Here is an 18,107-nt window from a genome sequence, read left to right as displayed (position 1 = left end):
ACCCCTTTGGCTAGTTCGGGTCAGCTGTCCTGGCCATGCTCCCTCCCAGCTTCTTGCACACCTGCTTGCTGGCAGAGCACAGGAAGCTGAAAAGTCCTTGGCTTAAGATAAGCGCTACTTAGCAACTAAAACATCAGAGTGTTATCAACATTATTCTCACACTAAATCCAAAACACAGCACCGTACCAGCTACTAAGAAGAAAATTAACACTATCCCAGTCGAAACCAGGACACACATGAATGCAGTAATCTACATACCAAATTTCTAAAATTAATTCACGAAAAATTGCTGTAACACAGCATTTTTAAATTCACAAAAATAAGTATCTGGAGTTTTAAAAAGGTTTTGCTTGGGGTTTTATTTGTTTATTTTTAGGAAAGCTGTAATGAAGTTTCCATAACACCTTTTTCAAGAACTCAGACCACTACAATGATATCATCATTTTAGAATATAAAAAATTCATGACCAAAGTTACTGACCCTGGATTCTCATATTGCCATGTCACATCGGTGGGAGCCATGAACTTACTGCTTCATAGCAAAAACAGCATGCTTAATAAGGATTACTGAGAAGATGATAAAATGTATTTCCATTACTATCCAGCTCACAGGGAGTATGTATTGCTGTGTAATCACACCAGCGTGACAGCCAATAGAAAAGACTCTGAATGTGTGAAGACCTGTACCTTGAAAGAGTGAAGTTATCTGTATGTTTAAAAGGGGTGAAATTATTTTTCTTCTTTCTTTAAAGCTATGGTTTTAAAACAAACATGAAAAATGAACACCAAAGAAAAATACAAGTCAATCAACACAACTCATTGCACAGTTATCTTCTCATTTACACTCCAAGTGTTTCTAGCACAGGATCACCAAGTGTAATCATTGATTTTTGTGTTGTAAGTTGTCATGTGTATTGGGTTTGCGTGGCAAGGTTGGGGGGGGGGGGGCGAGGGCTACAGGGGTGGCTTCTGTGAGAAGCTGCTAGAAGCTTCCCCTATGTCTGATAGAGCCAGTGCCAGCCGGCTCCAAGACAGACGCGCCACTGGCCAAGGCCGAGCCCATCAGCAACAGTGGCAGCGCCTCTGGGATAACATATTTAAGAAAGGGAAAAAAAACTGTGCACCTGCAGCCAGAGAGAGGAGTGAGAAGATGTGAGAGAAACAGCTCTGCAGACACCAAGGTCAGTGAAGAAGGAGGGGCAGGAGGTGCTCCAGGTGCCCCAGCAGAGATTCCCCTGCAGCCCATGGGGAAGACCTTGGTGAGGCAGGCTGTCCCCCTGCAGCCCATGGAGGACCACAGGGGAGCAGATCTCCACCTGCAGCCCATGGAGGAACCCACGCTGGGGCAGGGGGATGCCTGAAAGACACTGTGACCCTGTGGGAAGCCCGCGCTGGAGCAGGTTTCCTGGCAGGACCTGCGGATCTGTGGCCCGTGGAGAGAGGAGCCCAGGCTGGAGCAGGTTTGCTGGCAGGACTTGTGACCCGCGGGGGACTCACGCTGGAGCAGTCTGTTCCTGAAGGACTGCACCCCGTGGATGGGACCCACGCTGGAGCAGTTTGTGAAGAACTGCAGCCCGTGGGAAGGACTCATGTTGGAGAAGTTTGTGGAGGACTGTCTCCCATGGGAGAGACCCCACACTGGAGCAGGGGAAGAGCATGAGGAGGCAAGAGCAGCAGAGACAACATGTGATGAACTGACCATAATCCCCATTCTCTGTTCCCCTGTGCTGTTCAGGGGGAGGAGGTAGAGAAAATCGGGAGTGAGGTTGAGCCCGGGAAGAAGGGAGGGGTGGGGGGAAGATGTTTTAAGATTTGGTTTTATTTCTCATTACCCTACTCTGATTTGATTAGTAATAAATTAAATTAATTTCCCCAAGTAGAGTCTGTTTTGCCTGTGACGGTAATTGGTGATGAGTGATCTCTCCCTGTCCTTACCTCCACCCACAAGCCTTTCCTTATATTTTCTCTCCCCTGTCCAGTTGAGGAGGGGAGCGATAGAGCGGCTTTGGTGGGCACCTGGCATCCAGCCAGGGTCAAACCCACCATACCACGTTATTGGGAAATTCATACATTTGCAGAGGCCTAGAATAACTTCCCAGTATTAAAGAACTTCAAGAAAGCTCTGTAAAGTTTTTTATGTCGAAGTACAGAGTCATATATTCCCACTTTTGCGTATCCAGAAAAGAAGGAAACCATTTGTCAAAACCAAATGGAGCAATCTAAAAAACTAGAGGTAAACTTACTATTTCCTTAAAAAGAAACAACAACAACAACAACCTCAAACCTAAGAACAAAATAGTTACATGAAAATTCCAGCCTAAGAATGTGAGTACAGGAGTCTTCTGACTTCTTCTAATACTCATGATTTTATTGCTCAAGTTTATTATAATAATCATCAGCCCTAATTCTTCACATTTCATCAACATGGTACATTCAAAGCTCTAGGAAATTTCTGCCTCCACTAGTTAATTATTTCTTACTATCTATAAAATTACCATGCTGAGCTGTTTTACCTGTTCAAACAGCAAAACAAGATGTTATTCTTTTAAACCATCTTTTGAGAATTCTAGGAATTTTGCATGCATCATCTCTATCAGTATTTTAAAGTAGACCCCTTCTGCCATACCTCATGCAAAACTGAAGATCTACTCAAATGCAAAACTGCTGCAAAATGCTAAATGAGGAACAAAGAATTGACATGCTCCTTGAGAAAACCAATCACTGAATTGCACTATCATATTAGGAATTTCTCTTCGGATATATAACACAACTTTATTCATGACTTAAGTTAATAATATTCTCACCAGAAAATTTCTAATCTCATAAAAAGTCTAGTGAATATTCCATACAGAACTCCTTTTCTGCTAAGAGATAAAATCCCAATGCTGACCAAGTTCAACAACACTACTTATTGAAGACTATTTGATTTTTATTCACCTGGCCTAGTTAAAATTTATAAAGGAACTCTATAATATCTGTCTGCAATTACATATAAAAAACCCCAAAACCTAACTGACATTATTATATGACAGTTCAACAATAGCAAGTAAGGAAGACAAATCAGAGACAGGCTAAAGTGGTTTATCTTGTCTTTTCTGATGATTTAACAAAGACTTTCAACCTATGTGGAAAAGGGTGTAGCGACCTTCCTTCCAGAATCTCTTCAGAAAGTGCCATTCACAAGACACTTGGCTCAGGATTCCCCATATTCCCCTACTGTTCTACTCTAATTCCATTTCTGAAGCAGGTATTTACCTTAAATTAAGGGATTAATTAAAGGTTGGTTTGTGCCTCATTCCATGTATGTCTAAGAGACTGGTTGGTTTTTTTCTCCATAGATCTGCCCATGCAGTAACAGGCTTAGGATTCAAGAGAAGGTATGAGACGTAGATCAGTCCTTGCTTATCTTCCCACATAAAAAGATGTTTTGGTTGACACTATTTGGTTTGTGAACAATGTGAGCTTACTTTATTACTGTATACTGTTAAACATCAGCAAAAAAGCCCCAGCAAGCATACACACAGCTTATCATTACCCCTACAATCCCTTCCATACTCTTGCGAAATGAAAAGGTCAAAAAGCACATCTGAAATCATAACAGTTTAAAAAAAAAAAAAAAAAAGGGAATCACAAGGAACATGGTTCACTGTATACTACTTCTCTAAGGAAGAAGAATTAAAATTAAAAAAAAAAAAAGTCAACACAAAAAAAACCAAGAGCCCTGCAACTCCTGACAAAAAGGGAGAGTGATGCAAAAAAATCCAAGGGACTTCTCCAGCAAGACTGGAAGCTGCTACACAAAGGTAAAACAGCTACACAAAGAAAAACTGGAACTACACGGAAGCAGCTTTTGAATTAATATGAGCAAAGAAACATGATAGCATTACTAACTCTCAATCAGTGGATTTAATAAAGATGAAAACAAATGTTTTCAAATACCAGTGAACAGAGCTTCACCAGCTACACGTCTTGGCAGCTGATAGCCAGCAGAGCTGACTGATGTGCAGCTGGAGTAAAGCCAGGAACTGGGCATGTCTCCTGGCCGCCAGGTTCATGTTTTAAGTCACAAGAACACCGTAAGCAGTGCAGCATTCCCAGAGCAGGTTTTTGAGAAGGACAGAGACTTCTTTTTGTATGGACAGGGTGTCTTCAATACCCATGATTAAGGTGGCACTTGTGTAAGTAGTTGGGAATAGGGTTTCACCCAGACATTAGGATTACCCACGTATGTAGGCCACTTACAAATCTATCAAATATTACTAATTATTCAGGTGATTTTTCAGGGGTTTTCTACACTTAGACTAACCCATAAAGCATGAACATTTTGTAACATATCTCAAAGTGTAATGAAAAAAGTTACTACTTAAAGGTGAAATTCTCTTATAACTATTGCTTGTGAAGTGGGAAAAACCCTTGCTCTGCTCCCCTTCCTGTATTGGTTTTCTTTTGGAAGAAAAGAGATGTTTTTCAGGCTGAAAAACTACTGTTGCTGAATAGACACAAAAGGATCCTTCTTTTTTTTACAGCTACATTAAGCTTCCACATCATTCTCATTCCCTTGCTTGATTTTCTGGGCTGAGGGGTGTCACCTTCTATGGCTTTACCCACGCTTAACCAATACTTTCTATTTGGCATACAAAGAGCTAAATTATATCTACTACAGTTCCAGTTTATGAAGTGCTGGTCTAGAGCTCCTTGGAGATCAGTTTCCAATACATTTGGCTTTGACACCCACACAGAGAAACGCGCAACACACTTCACAAGAACAGGAATGCTTAGAAAGAGGACTCCAGGGAACTGTGGTCTCTAAAATTACTGCAGGCTGAATAGCCCCTCCAGTATGAGGAGACCCAGGTCTCTAGGTTAATGGAAGCTCTACTCCATACTTCAGACTTTCAGATTTATGATTACTGCATTCACTTTCCAACAGAAAGCTTGATTTGCCCCTACTTTATGCTGACATATTTCAAAGAAGCTTAACCATAAACCTGGCGTAATGCAACCATGAACCAATCCTTCTTTCTTGAAATGTTCATGCTCAGAATACATTCACTAACCACCGATCCATTTAGCTAAATGTAGTAAGAAAAACACCTGTTAATTGACAAAGACCCATGATATCCTTGTGTTTTGTATCTATATCTCTACCCTGTCTGCACACTTTGATAAGTATTCTCATGCAAACCTCAGAAACGCCTTTTTCAAGGACACATTCCAAACAGGCATCTGTGACATAATGAATATAATATACAGAAAACAGAAAATTTATAAAACAATCAGTGGATTCCTGAAAGGAAGCATATCTAAAATATTTGCATGCAAATACACATACACACATCTTTCTCTGCGCAGAGGAAGAACCTCTCTAGAAATCAAGCTCTGTTGGACAAGGAGACAGTTCCCTTCCATGCACTCAATCTAAAATTATTTTTATCATCTTTATAATTTTCTGGTAAAATAGGGAAATATCCTCATTTTACATGTGTGCAAACTGAAACACAGAAAGACTAACTGATTAACCAAGATCACAAAGACGGAGTCAGGGAGGGACATTGCCCAAGATCTAAGCCATTAGCCTGGGCACGACTGAGGCTTAACGGCTTCACGCACTGGGCCATATTCCCTCTGGAAAAAAACGTGACATGGAATTGTTTCTTGCAGTGAAGAAGATTTCTTACATGCAACTTGAACAAGCAAAAAGTTAACACTTGGAGAGTATCTCCAATTTTGTGGAGATGCAGCTCTACTTCATACATACAATATTTGCCATGCCAGAAGCATTTTGGAAATAGCTGAAATATTTAGCAGAACATGAAAATAAACTTTGTGTCTGTTCGCATTAGAATACATTAGCCAACACGGACTGATCAGGAGATGCAACTGCCTAAAATTCTGAACAATAAAATAGACTACAACTCCAACAGTTACTACAAAGTAGCACACCAAATCATGAAATTTCCAAATTCTTTCAGGTTACTAAAATAGGAACATGCCTTCTCAAATTTGCAGGCTAGATATGAACCACAGAGATTTATTTTATTAGTAGTACAATTAAGAAACAAATAGCTGCAGTCTAAATATTCTTGTGGCTGAGGCACAGGCAGGAACCTCATTTCTCAGTCCCTCTTTTAATCCAAGAACAGGCTTTTTTGTTCCTGATATGGCTGCCATACTTACTCTGCTGAAGCTATAAACTTCCATGTAGCGGCCAGGTGTTGAATTCATAGCACCCGATTTTAGATGTCTCAAAAGTTTACACCTACAATGGAGCTAGTCCCCTAGACTCACTTATTTAATGAAGAGACATAAGTGTTTCTAGGAGGTGATTCATCTCACAGTAAATGAATCACCTCTGAAGCCCCCTCCAATGACTGCACAGGAGCCCTTGCTGACATAGGGGTGAATCACCAAAACAGATTTTTGCAATTCAAAGCCTGGTCCTCAAACCTAACATTCTCTTGCAACCATTCGTTACCCTGTATACATTCAGCCGGATCCTCAGATCCTTTAAATAAACTGAAGGGTATGGAGAAGTCACACAAAACAACACACTGTTCATGGCAGAGTTTTTGAAATAGCACTCTCAACTTTTGTAATAGAAAGTAAGAGGAAAGAGGGAGGTTCCTCCATGTTTTGCATCAGTCTTTCTCCTAATCTAATTTGCAGAGGTGTTGACCACCTTGACCATTGTTACCATCTCCATCTGAGGCTGCAAAAATTCAATACCTCTGAAATAGCAAATGTCAGGCCTCCTAACACAGCCCATCACTGTATAAAAATAACCTGCTGCTTCAAAAAGTTTGAGCAACATGTTTTCTGAATCCCAACCGCAGAAAGAAACTGATGATTATATCAGTCTCTAGCTTTAAGATACAATATTAGCATTTGTCTTTATGTCTATTCTTCTGAAGGGATTAAGAACAGATTTTTAAAAAGAAATACTAGGATATCTTTACATATTTCTCTTTCAACCCATTTTCTATATGCTTCCCAATGAAAATGTGTCAATACCAATGTGACTGGATTTTCTTGATAGTTTTTACAGATAGGATGCTTTATTTGATATCCATTCAGTTCTGGAAGAACTTTAACTGAATAATTCATTCAGTTTCCAGTGTTCTGTTTCAGAAAAATAATCTTCCTGAGGGAAATTTTGATTTTTTCATGCTATCTTCTCTGTCATAGTATAGGAGTTCACAATCACTTAACAGAGGAAAGCAATTTAGATTAAAATCTCAAGTTTTGAATATACAATAGTAACTGCCAACTATTTAATCAAAAGTTATTGTTCAGCTCTGGGAGAAAAAAATAGGAGGTGTCCAGTAATAGTATATGTTAGGTAAATACTCAAGACTGCATGCTCAGTTTTTAAGTTCTCTTCAAACTCTGTCACCCAAACGATTTCATTGATTTTCCTGTATAATCACAGAGATAAAGTGAATGTACTCTACTTTTCAGTTTAATTATTCCAACTACAAATCTAAATTTAAAAGTAAAAATATATGTATATAAAACTCTATAAGCAATCTCTTTTTTGCATTCAAGAGAAATGCAAATTAACTTTCGAGACCCTCTAACAAACAGGAGGAAATTAAACAAATGCAAGTAAAGATGGTTAGAAGAGCACGTTTCACTGTCAGGTTTGGGGTTTATTCTCCACACATAAATTGAATACGGGTAAATTCACAGAGATATCTGCCTGTGTGGGGCTTTCTTTACAAAACACATTAGGCTCTTCAGTTTCCTACAAACTTATCAAAGAATTTTAGCAGTATTTCTTGGTCATTAAGATGAAACCAATCATGGTTATTGATTCAAAGTAGAAGATTGGACCCACTAAATGATATGACATTGGCCACATGAAGGGCAGAAATCCATCTTTCTCAGACTACTACACCTGTATGGTATCTTTCATCTGGAGATCCTGAGGTGAATTCAAACACCTTTACGAACAAGGTCAATACTATTAACTTTACTTTGCAAATGACAAAAGAGATACAATTGGTTCCTGATGATAACAGTCTTAAGAGCGTCTAAGCCCTAGGCTAACAGCCTGTCTACAAGGCTGCAGTGTTTACCCATCTTCATATAACAAACATAGCACTCCTGACAGTGCAAGAAACCCAGAAAACAGTTTGAGTCAGACTCTAGGCAGAAATAGAAATTTGGCCATTTGCTTAGGATTTTCAAGAGTTGTGGAAAAAAAAATTATGACAAACTATGAGGTCTACTGTATATTACATGCGATGTATCCAGAACACTTTGCACTTTACTGCAGATGCACTCTCCATAATTTTTCAGACAGAAATACAGGATTTTCAGTATCAAGCCAGCTAGTTTGATTCCCAAATGGTTATTGCACATTTCAACTTTGGCAAATGTACTGCTTTTGGCTAGGATAGAGTTAATTTTCTTCAAAGCAGCTCATATGTTGCCATGTTTTGGATTTGTGACCAAAACAGTGTTGATAACACATCCATGTTTTAGTTAATGCTGAGCAGTGCTTGCACAGTGTCCAGGCCTTTTCTGTTTCTCAGACTGCCCCGCCAGTGAGTAGGCTGGGGATGCACAAGAATTTGGGAGGGGACACAGCCCGGACAGCTGACCTACGGGATATCCCATGCCACATGGCATCGTGCTCAGCAATACAAGCTGGGGGGAAAGGAGAAAGAGAGGAGGACGTTTGGAGTTATGGCATTTGTCTCCCCAAGTAACCGTTATGTGAGATAAAGCCCTGTTTTTCCTGGAAACAGCTAAACATCTGCCAGCCGATGGGAAGCAGTGAATTAATTCCTTATTTCGCTTTGCTTGTGCACGCAGCTTTTGCTTTACCTATTAAACTGTCTTTATCTCAACTCACTTTTCTCCCCCTCACTTTCATCCTTCCGATTCTCTTCCCCATTCCACTGTGGGGGCAGCGGCTGTGTGGTGCTTAGCTGCCCACCAGCATTAAACCACAACAGCAACGTTTTTGTTTTGATAGTGTTCCTGAAAGTCCATTTTGACCTGGTAAATCTGAGGTAAATGGCATGTGGTTCATGGTCCTGGCATTGCCCATAAAACTTGCACATAATCTACAGGTAGCAGAAGCACAAAAGGAATGTACTTGTCACTGTTTCTGGTGAAGATGCCAACTTTTACCATATGCTTGGCTACAGCAGTGCTTAAGGTGGTATTTGGGTCAAAAGAATGCCTCCTCTTAAGTGCTGAGGGAGATGTCATCTACATACACGGACCTTTCTTATAAAAATCAACGTCCACAACTCTTACAAATTAATGTGAATTTAGGTACTTATCTTTAAACATCTCAATACAGAGTTGAGAGCCGCATAGCTCAAATATCACTTTTCAAATAAATATCTGACTCACCAAAGGTATTTTGGCATCTTTTTACCACTTGTGAGCAACTATCGCTATCCGAGTACCAGAGCATAAAACATGTAGCAGTAGGGTTATGATGCACACAGGTATCCACTACAGACAAGGAGACAAATCCACTTATAAATGAAGACAACACTAAAACTCACAGGGTCACTAAAAGACACCCTTTAACCTCAGCAAACTTCGAATCAGATTCTAAGCCAGAATACTGAATAAAGCAAACTTTTAACAAGAAAGCTAGAAGCACAGCACGCTCATTTGTTACCATACCAAACATCATACCAAAAGCCCATCTCAGATGCACCAAATGTTCAGAGTACATCTCAGATGCCAAATATCAGTAAACCAAGGCTGAACAATTAAAAACAGATTCTGGAAATAAGAGGGAGAAATTAATTCAATGGGTTCTTCCAAGATATAAAAAGAAGACAAGCTCTTCTCCCACTAATTAAACAAGAAGCCCTTAGAGCGAGATGGATATGAGATTTAAAAAAACTATATTAAAGTATCTATGAAACAAGTAGTAAACAATTAAGCCTGTCTTACATCAGAAGGCAAGAGGGTAAAAACGTGCATCATAACAATGGCACAAAGCAGCACTGGTACTTCAAGTCTTGCAGCAAAATTAACCCCAAAATAAAATTCTACCAGAACAAAGAGGTAAAACCATGGTTACATGGCTTATGTCACCTCCATTTTCTCATGGGGTGGGGGAAAAAAAAAAAACCAACCTAAGATTACTGTTGGTGTTTGTCAGAAGACGTTTGTTGAGTGAGAACTGGCAGTGCTGAAACTTTGCTTCTATTCCATCTACCTGCATTATACAGGGACGTGCCGATCCTTGGCCCAAGATCTGTAGCACATGAGTCTTCGCAACTGGCTATTACAGCAGAACCTGAAGCACAGTAAGCTTACAGCTTAGAAACAGACCTTTTTCACAAAATATATGCAGCCTTCCTCTTTTCTCCCATGCTACTCTCAACCCCAAAGTCGCTTTACTTTGTACAGTAAGACAGGTGCAACTGCAAGAAGAATCAGGCTTTTGATTCCAACTCCTTTCTGCACTGCTACAAAAAATAAATTTAAAAGGAAGCCAGCCACAAGCAACCTTTCTACTAAACAGCTTATTTCCCCCCTCCAAAAAATCATCTGCTGAGAAGTTAATTGCTTTACAGCGTATCTTGTCACAGGATCATCTCATCAAGGGGTTCATGTCATCACTAAATGATTTGTGTATAATCATAAAATAATCTCATCCATATTCCAGAGCCAATTTCCTTTCGTGACTGAAGGTAACTGCAGGCTGAGGACCACAGGCTTTGCTTGTTAACACCCTGCCTTTGCTGCCACACTCCCACCAGAGCCCTCCCATTAGTGTTGTCTCAGCACTGCGCAATGGCACTCGGCTCTCCCCGGAGCTGCCACTCCTCCCCGTTAGCCGCTGTCTCTGTAACCCCACAGAGGGCCGACTTATTCCATGTTCCTCAGTTCTCACTGCAGGTTCATTGGATAACCCACAGCTCCATTTTCCCATGGTATTTTTCAACTGCCCGTTTTAGCCTCGGTGGTTTGAAAGATAACATTGCACTCTCTCCATCATAACTAATTGGCCATGACTGAGGAGGTGTATGAAACATACAGTAAACATAGAACAAGCCATTACATTGGTTCTAAAATTAAGTTTTGATGGAAACTGCCAGGCAGACAGACAGAAAAGCACTCTCCAGGGACAGCACTCGGGTTTGGAGCTCATTTCTCACAACATCTGACACGCTCAGGAGGTGAAAGCATGGCTCAGCTGAAGTCAATGAGTTTTCACTGCAGACTTCACTGCGGCCAGGATTTCACCCCAGGGATCCCGCACGGCACATCTTTCAGTCGAGTTTAAGGTAAGTGGCTGGCGTGACACAGAAAGATTCAGCTAGGGCTGAGGAAGTCCTTCTAGTTGCATTAGTTGACACAATGCTACTTATTTGTTTTCACTTTTGACATGCTGAAGGGAATGTCACTAAAATTGCAGCTCAATTAAGTAATGCAGCTTCCACTGATTCTTTCATTACTGACTGGTCTCAGTTATGAAAACAACTTATAGGACTGGAAACTGCATGTTACCTTACTCCTATGCTGAGGATCAAACTATCATCTTTCATCTTATCGCACCTTCGATGTACCATTACATTGGTAATACAGATCACAACAATGGTTCTTCATATTATTAAAATATTTAAACTAGAAGCAGTGGCCAATATCTGATTTTTTTAAAAAAACAAATTTAAAAAAACCCACCAAAACCAAAAAAACACACCAACCAGCTCACTAAACACTTATCTGTGTAGAAACAGAGTACTTCCGCGACTCCCAGAAATACCTCACCTTCTGAAGCATGAGACTGGATTGCCTTTGCCATTCTCTCAATTAGCACATTTGCAAAGCAGCTCTCACCCATGGCACAGAACCAGAAACTCAGTTGTCCCCACACTCAGTACTGAGCCCACTTGACCCCTTCCACGCTGCAGGACCATCCAAACATAATGGAAGCCTGGATAGAGCTCTCCCACACACAGGGAAGTCTGCAAATATGCCAAGTGGCTCTGCATGACACGTAAAGCGAGAGAGGACACTACACCGCTACTCAGCAAGATCCGTGCCACCGCCTAACACCCCAGAGCCATGACAGCCACACTCACAGCATTCCCAAGCCTTGACACCTTCCACCTCTGAGCACCCCACATGCCCCCAGCTCCCCACACCCAAGGAACAAATGGGACTGCTCCTGCACCACTGTCTGCCATTAAGAGTGTTGTCAGTGTACTCTGTCACCAAGTGGTGCAATGATGCGGACTGTCAGGTTTTGGGTAGTAATAAATGCAGTCAAGCAGTCTCCACCTCCCTGCAGTCAACTTGAGGATTTTGTCAAGACTGGATTTCTAAAAAGAATTACCTTTTGGGAATTATTGCTGTTCTAAGTTGTCAAAGAAAGACTCCCCAAGTCCTAAACCACTTCATAAAACTCCGGGCTGGTTTCACAGACTTCAGCAGTCTCAGTCCTGTTTGCTCAGTCGCCCTCTCACACCCCACAGCACTCTGGAGGTTTCAGATCATTTGGAAAGACTCTGTACTATTTGCTATATGGAGAGTCAGATCTTAAGTCAGCTTCTGAATAGTTCAGAGGGGTTCTCATCTGCTCTTTGGCAAAGGTCCAATGCTTTTATAAAAGTATTTAACTAAAATTATACTACCATTTTTCAATTCAGCTCCAGTATTACCCTATGTGACTTCCAGTTCTAAACTCCAGAGTTTTGCTAACCACTTCAAACGGAAGAGTTCATTTATGTTTTGGATCTCAGTTAATCTGCCTGGCTGGAGCAAGATAATTGTTTTTATAATCTGAAAGGAAAAAACTCAAAACATTTGCTCTATCTGGTTGATTCTCAAATTACCATGATCGCTTCTCTGTCCATATGACCCCCATCAGCACTCCAACAAATGAAAAGAAAATAGAACCAAGTAACAGGAGATTTCCCCTGAAAAAATTCCACAGAAACAAATATCTGGATACATTTCAAACTATGCAGGCTCAATTTTCAGAGACTGCTCTTGAAAGTAATCACCCCAATTTAAGGGTTTATTGCTTTGACATTAAAAAAAAAGTCTAAATGTATATTGGACCAATCTAAAAAATATTTGAGAATGGGATAATACACCTATTCACACACTTTAGGAAATGACTAAATCATTTGAGGCTTGCCGGGCTTGATTTAAGATTATTTCCTCTACCATTATCCATCCTCTCTCTCTGACACACCCATAGCATACAAATACAATGAATGCAAAATGCCAATGGCAAAGCATAACACATTATTCCTGCCCTGTTGAAGTCATCAACCTGTCTATCAGCATTTTCAATTCACCAGAAAGCACTGCAAGCCCCCAGTTCTAAATTAGAAAAAAAGAAAAAACACTGTTAAGTCTATATTCAGCAGTAGTTGGGCTTTGCAGCTACCAAACTCTGGCTCCACACATCCCTAAAGCTCAGGTGACTGTCACAAACTCTTATTCAAGACCCTTAACCGAAGCCCCAGAGGCTGACTTCTACTCTTCAGTAGCTGACATCAGCAGGACCTGGATCAGGTCCTGAAAGAAACCAAAGCAGATGCAGGCTTCACTCTGAGCAGGAGCTATGTGAGGCCTCTCTGCTGCAGCACAGCGCCCCGGGTACTTGTACCGACTATAAGTGGTTGCTGCCTTCTAGGGGTGGTCAAAGGATCTAAGACAGGCAGGCACAGGTACGGATTGTTACCATGTGTTTTCTATAGTACTTTTTCAGCACTTTCATAAATATTGATGGCCTTCTCCCAATTCTATCAATGCAGTACACAAAAAAAATTCAACTGATTTTTCTAGGATGAAAAAATAAATTTTCATCATAATTAGGGATTGGGTTAAGACATATCATCATTCAGTCTTCAGTCACACCCATACTACCATTCTGCTGATGTGTTAGCCTTTCAATGAAAAACCCCAGCTACTAAAAAACTTCTTTAAAAAAAAAAAAAAAACAAAACACTTTTCTCAAGTAATGCTGAATGCATCCTGAACTTTTCCTTGCAGCTTAACTGCAATAACTGTCATGACACAGGCCTGACAGCAGCTGACGTGATATGCCAGCTGGAGATCTCTCTTATGCTAAAAAGTTTATAGCCTTTCTGTCAAACAAACGGGACAATCGGTAGGTGAAAATTAACTTCCAATCCACAATACCACAGATCTGAAGTTGGGTGCACCTGTAATGCACAATTATAGCACTCTACCCAGTAACCATTTCTCTGACAGCCTCTGCTACAGCATAAAGAGCAGAGAAGCAATCTGGGTCACAAAATCATTTTCAAATGTTGAAATTAAATTACCTAGCTCCATAACACTGCCACCATGCCATCATCTCTCTCTAGAGAAAGTGTTTTACAGTAAGTAAAGCAGTGAGTCCCTCTTTTAAATACATCCCTTAACCTTTAAATTTATTACATTTTATTTAAAGTCATAGGACCTTGTTTAGATAAGTTGAAAACCTCAGGTTGGCAGCCAGAATATCTTATTTATCAGAACTCAGAGGTCTTGGATTCCCATATTTGGATTACGTTGCTTTAATTTATTTATTTTTCCAATTAAAAAGTTCTCACTGCTCATGTATTTTTTATTCCCTAATGTGCTGTTCTATCAGCAGAAACATAAAAGAAGCAGACAACATGTTTTTTCAGTTGGAGACTACTTCCTAGCCTGCTCCAGTTTTATAATCTATTCTCTTATGCTCTTACCAGCCCCCTCCATCAAACAGCTAAGAGTATCCATCAAAACCACAGGCCGTATTCATAGTAAAAGGCACTGCAGCACATATTTTCACTGGAAAGCATTAATTTTTGCAGCAAAGTGCCTTTCTCCCTTTTACACCTGCAGACAGAGTTCAAGTAAAGGAATACTGATACTGTCTGAACAGGTGAGTACCTTTGTAGCAATATGGTTCATGAGAAATAAAACAATAAAAATATAAAGCAAGCACCTTTCAAGCTTACCTCCCCAGGTTAATTAGAAACTCTGAGAACAATCTGGAATTTATAATTCTTAAATAAATTGTCAATAAATACATTTTGATACAGTACCTACCACCTCTTAAATTGTAGGCTCTGTGCTATTCCCTCACTCTTAACAGTGTTAAATGTAACGTTTTTCTGTATTACTGTTGTAGGGGGCAGGCATTGCAGTGGACAGTCAGGTACCACGGGCAACATTACAGACTCTACAGTGGAAACTAATTCCCAGTGAAGAGAAGACAAACACCAGCTCTTGTAGGACTATGACAGTCTCCTGGGGCTGCAAATCTCCTGACGATGCAGGTATGAACAGCAGGATCCTTTACCTCTGCTCCCCTGAGAGGCCAAACCTGGGAAGGTGCATGGCAGAGTTTATTTCATTATACATTAACACTTTAGTGCCATCGGTTATTTAAGGACCCTCTGACAATGACACAGTTGCTCTAGCTCAACTTAAACACTCATCAGAAAGCCCCTGACAACCCCTTTTTCCCTAGAGTAAGGGAGCACAGATCCTACACATAACCAACATTTTGAAACAAGATTTGTTCGCCACTAGTGGACTCAGCATTGGAGATACAACGAAATTAAGAGCAGCATACTTAATTTCCATGTTACTTTCAGCACAGGTTTTACTTGTGCATCAGTTCTACATTCATAATTAATTTAGTCTTCATTTTTCTAAGCTTTCAGAACCTTACTAGAATGTTAAAAGCATGTTAGCAAGTATACCCGCTGCTTATTATGCCAGTTGTCCGAGATGTGTCCTTGGCTAGAGGTTACTGCCTAGGCCCAGCACAAAGGCTCTCCAAGTCAGTGAGAAGAGTCCAGTGACATTCAACAGGTTTTCAGTCTGGACTCTAATGTACCTTCCTGTGTCAGCAGCTCCAAGCTCTAGCATCAAAGTCAGCTACAATTCTCACTCCTTGTTCTTGAAGGAGCACCAAAAGGAGCAAGTAAGATGCAGCAGGAGCTGATTTCAAAAGGACATGTACTTGGGCAAATATACCTCCTTTGATACGTATGCCTCCCCCACCACATTACATCTCATTAGAACAGAGGCAATTACACTGTTTTAAAGATGACTCTTAAAAGCATTAAAGGGTTTTACTAGTTCTCAGGTACTTTTCCCTAACCTATCCAGGTCTGAAAAACAAAGTCAACTTTGAACTGAATTCAAAGACAATCAAGTACCAAATGTTAAAGCAATTTTATGAATCAGAGTAATGTGGGTGATGAGGCTGGGAAGAATAAAAGTAGATTCGACTATCTGTTTACAAATTAGAAGTTTCATCTCCAATGCTTTCTGATCTACTGCAGTTTTTGGAGGCCAGAGAGTAGCTTTGGGAATCAATACAAATCCTGTAGCAAAATTAGGTTGTGGCTGGATATTTTTCCCAATGCATACACTTCCAATGCACTCTCAGATACAGGTTAACTTTAGTAACACTGCATTCACAAATCGCTCAGAATAGCCTCCCAAATGTGTAACATATTACCATAGCCCTAAACAAAAGGAGTAATGCATTTATACAAATTCATGCATATCTGTAAGGAAGCAATGTTGCAACCCCCTTAAAGAAATTCAGTAGGAATCCAAGGGATTAATTCTGTTGGTCCATTTTTTTCCTTTTTGCTTTGTTTTTATTTTTTACAGGGGAAAGAACAGTAAGTAAAAAGCACAGAACTTCTTTAACTAGATAGATACACTTCAAGCTAAATTCTTGTTCTGATGACACCGAATCTCTGCAGGAGATGGGACAGGTGAATCTATTGACTGCAGTCATATTCTCTTCCCTGTGACTTACTTGTTCAATTAAGTCTGCAGAAGCATCGCTTCTCATTAGGCATCCTGAACTCTGCGGAGAGCCACTGACACCACACTAGCCTAAAATGGTGACATTTACATGTAAAGTCTACAGCTCTTAACACTGGATTCTGTGCATACTTTCAGCTGCAGCTTTCCTAACACTAACATGAGGAAGGCTTAGGATTGTCAGTAGTGCTCAGAAGTACCCCTCATTGGCTTGCTCTTCATTTTCACATCTTTTGACATTTAGTGTAGCGTCATCAGGAAATGCTAGTGCAAAGATGAACAAGATGTTGACTCCTCTTCCGAGTGCAAAGATGTAGGAGGTTAATATATAATAAAGGAAACTATAACACCATCATTCACAAAATTCTCTAATTAACTGAACAGAGATGCTACAGCTGAGTCAGGAACTTAAAGACTTTCTTTTTTCTTTTTTTTTTTTTTCCTCATTTAAACTTCTACTGTGATCTGCCCTCAAGTCATGCTTTCAGAACTATTCCCATTACTTTTCCACAGGAGTTGTCAAAAAATGCCACATATACACAGCCAAATAGAGGCATTTAGGTATGGATTTATGCTGGGAGCAACCTTGAGATGTACCACCGTAAGGGACACTCTTAGATGGATCAGCCCTGTTTAGGGCTATCTGACAGAGACGGCTATACACATTTATCACCTCATATGACAGCACAGCTCATTCCGTAGTTGTATTTATCTATTGCTGCCTGTTGCTGTAAAGAAAATCAGGTCACAACCATGACTCTGTGCAGCTCTCTTGTCCCTGGATAGACTTCTGCACCAGGCAGGCGTTTTGTGTTGTCTTCCTTTCATATTGAGTGTAAGAAGGCAGCCAACAAAACAATCTGCTAAAAAGGGTCTTCCTAAAGCACATTTGTTGTTCATAAAGAAAAAAAAAAAAAAAAAAAAAAGAGAAATCATAACAGATAATGAAGAACCTGTCCCAAAACTCAGTGTGTCAATAAACAAACAAAAAAGTATACTGTTGTAAGCAAAGAAATAATATAACAGATAAATAAATAATGGTAAGATAAATAAATCAGACAAGTGAAATGAAGACAATCTTTACAAATTGTAGATTTCATGCCTCAATGAAATTAAAACTGCTCTAAGCATTTAATTGCTTCTAGGGTCCAAATAAAAGGATTCAATAAGCAACCTCCCTTCAGATTAGATTTTTACTGTCAGTAGTTAATGCAGTTGCAGAAAATGGTTGTAGCCTTCTTCTAAAAAACAGTATCTCATAATTACTTTGGTCGAAATTTAAACTTTTTCAAATGTTCCAATAACCACATACTTCTATAATACTTG

The 18,107-nt window shown here is 40.0% G+C and overlaps 1 protein-coding gene across 1 annotated transcript in view; it reads right to left on the bottom strand.

Moving 5' to 3' along the window:
- NELL1 (neural EGFL like 1) overlaps nt 1-18,107 on the bottom strand; it is a 304,211-nt gene that overhangs the window by 242,333 nt on the left and 43,771 nt on the right. The window lies entirely within an intron of this gene.

The sequence above is a fragment of the Gymnogyps californianus genome, chromosome 5 (assembly GCF_018139145.2).
Source record: "Gymnogyps californianus isolate 813 chromosome 5, ASM1813914v2, whole genome shotgun sequence".
Classification (NCBI taxonomy): Eukaryota; Metazoa; Chordata; class Aves; order Accipitriformes; family Cathartidae; genus Gymnogyps; species Gymnogyps californianus.
This window is presented reverse-complemented; position numbering and strand designations above follow the sequence as displayed.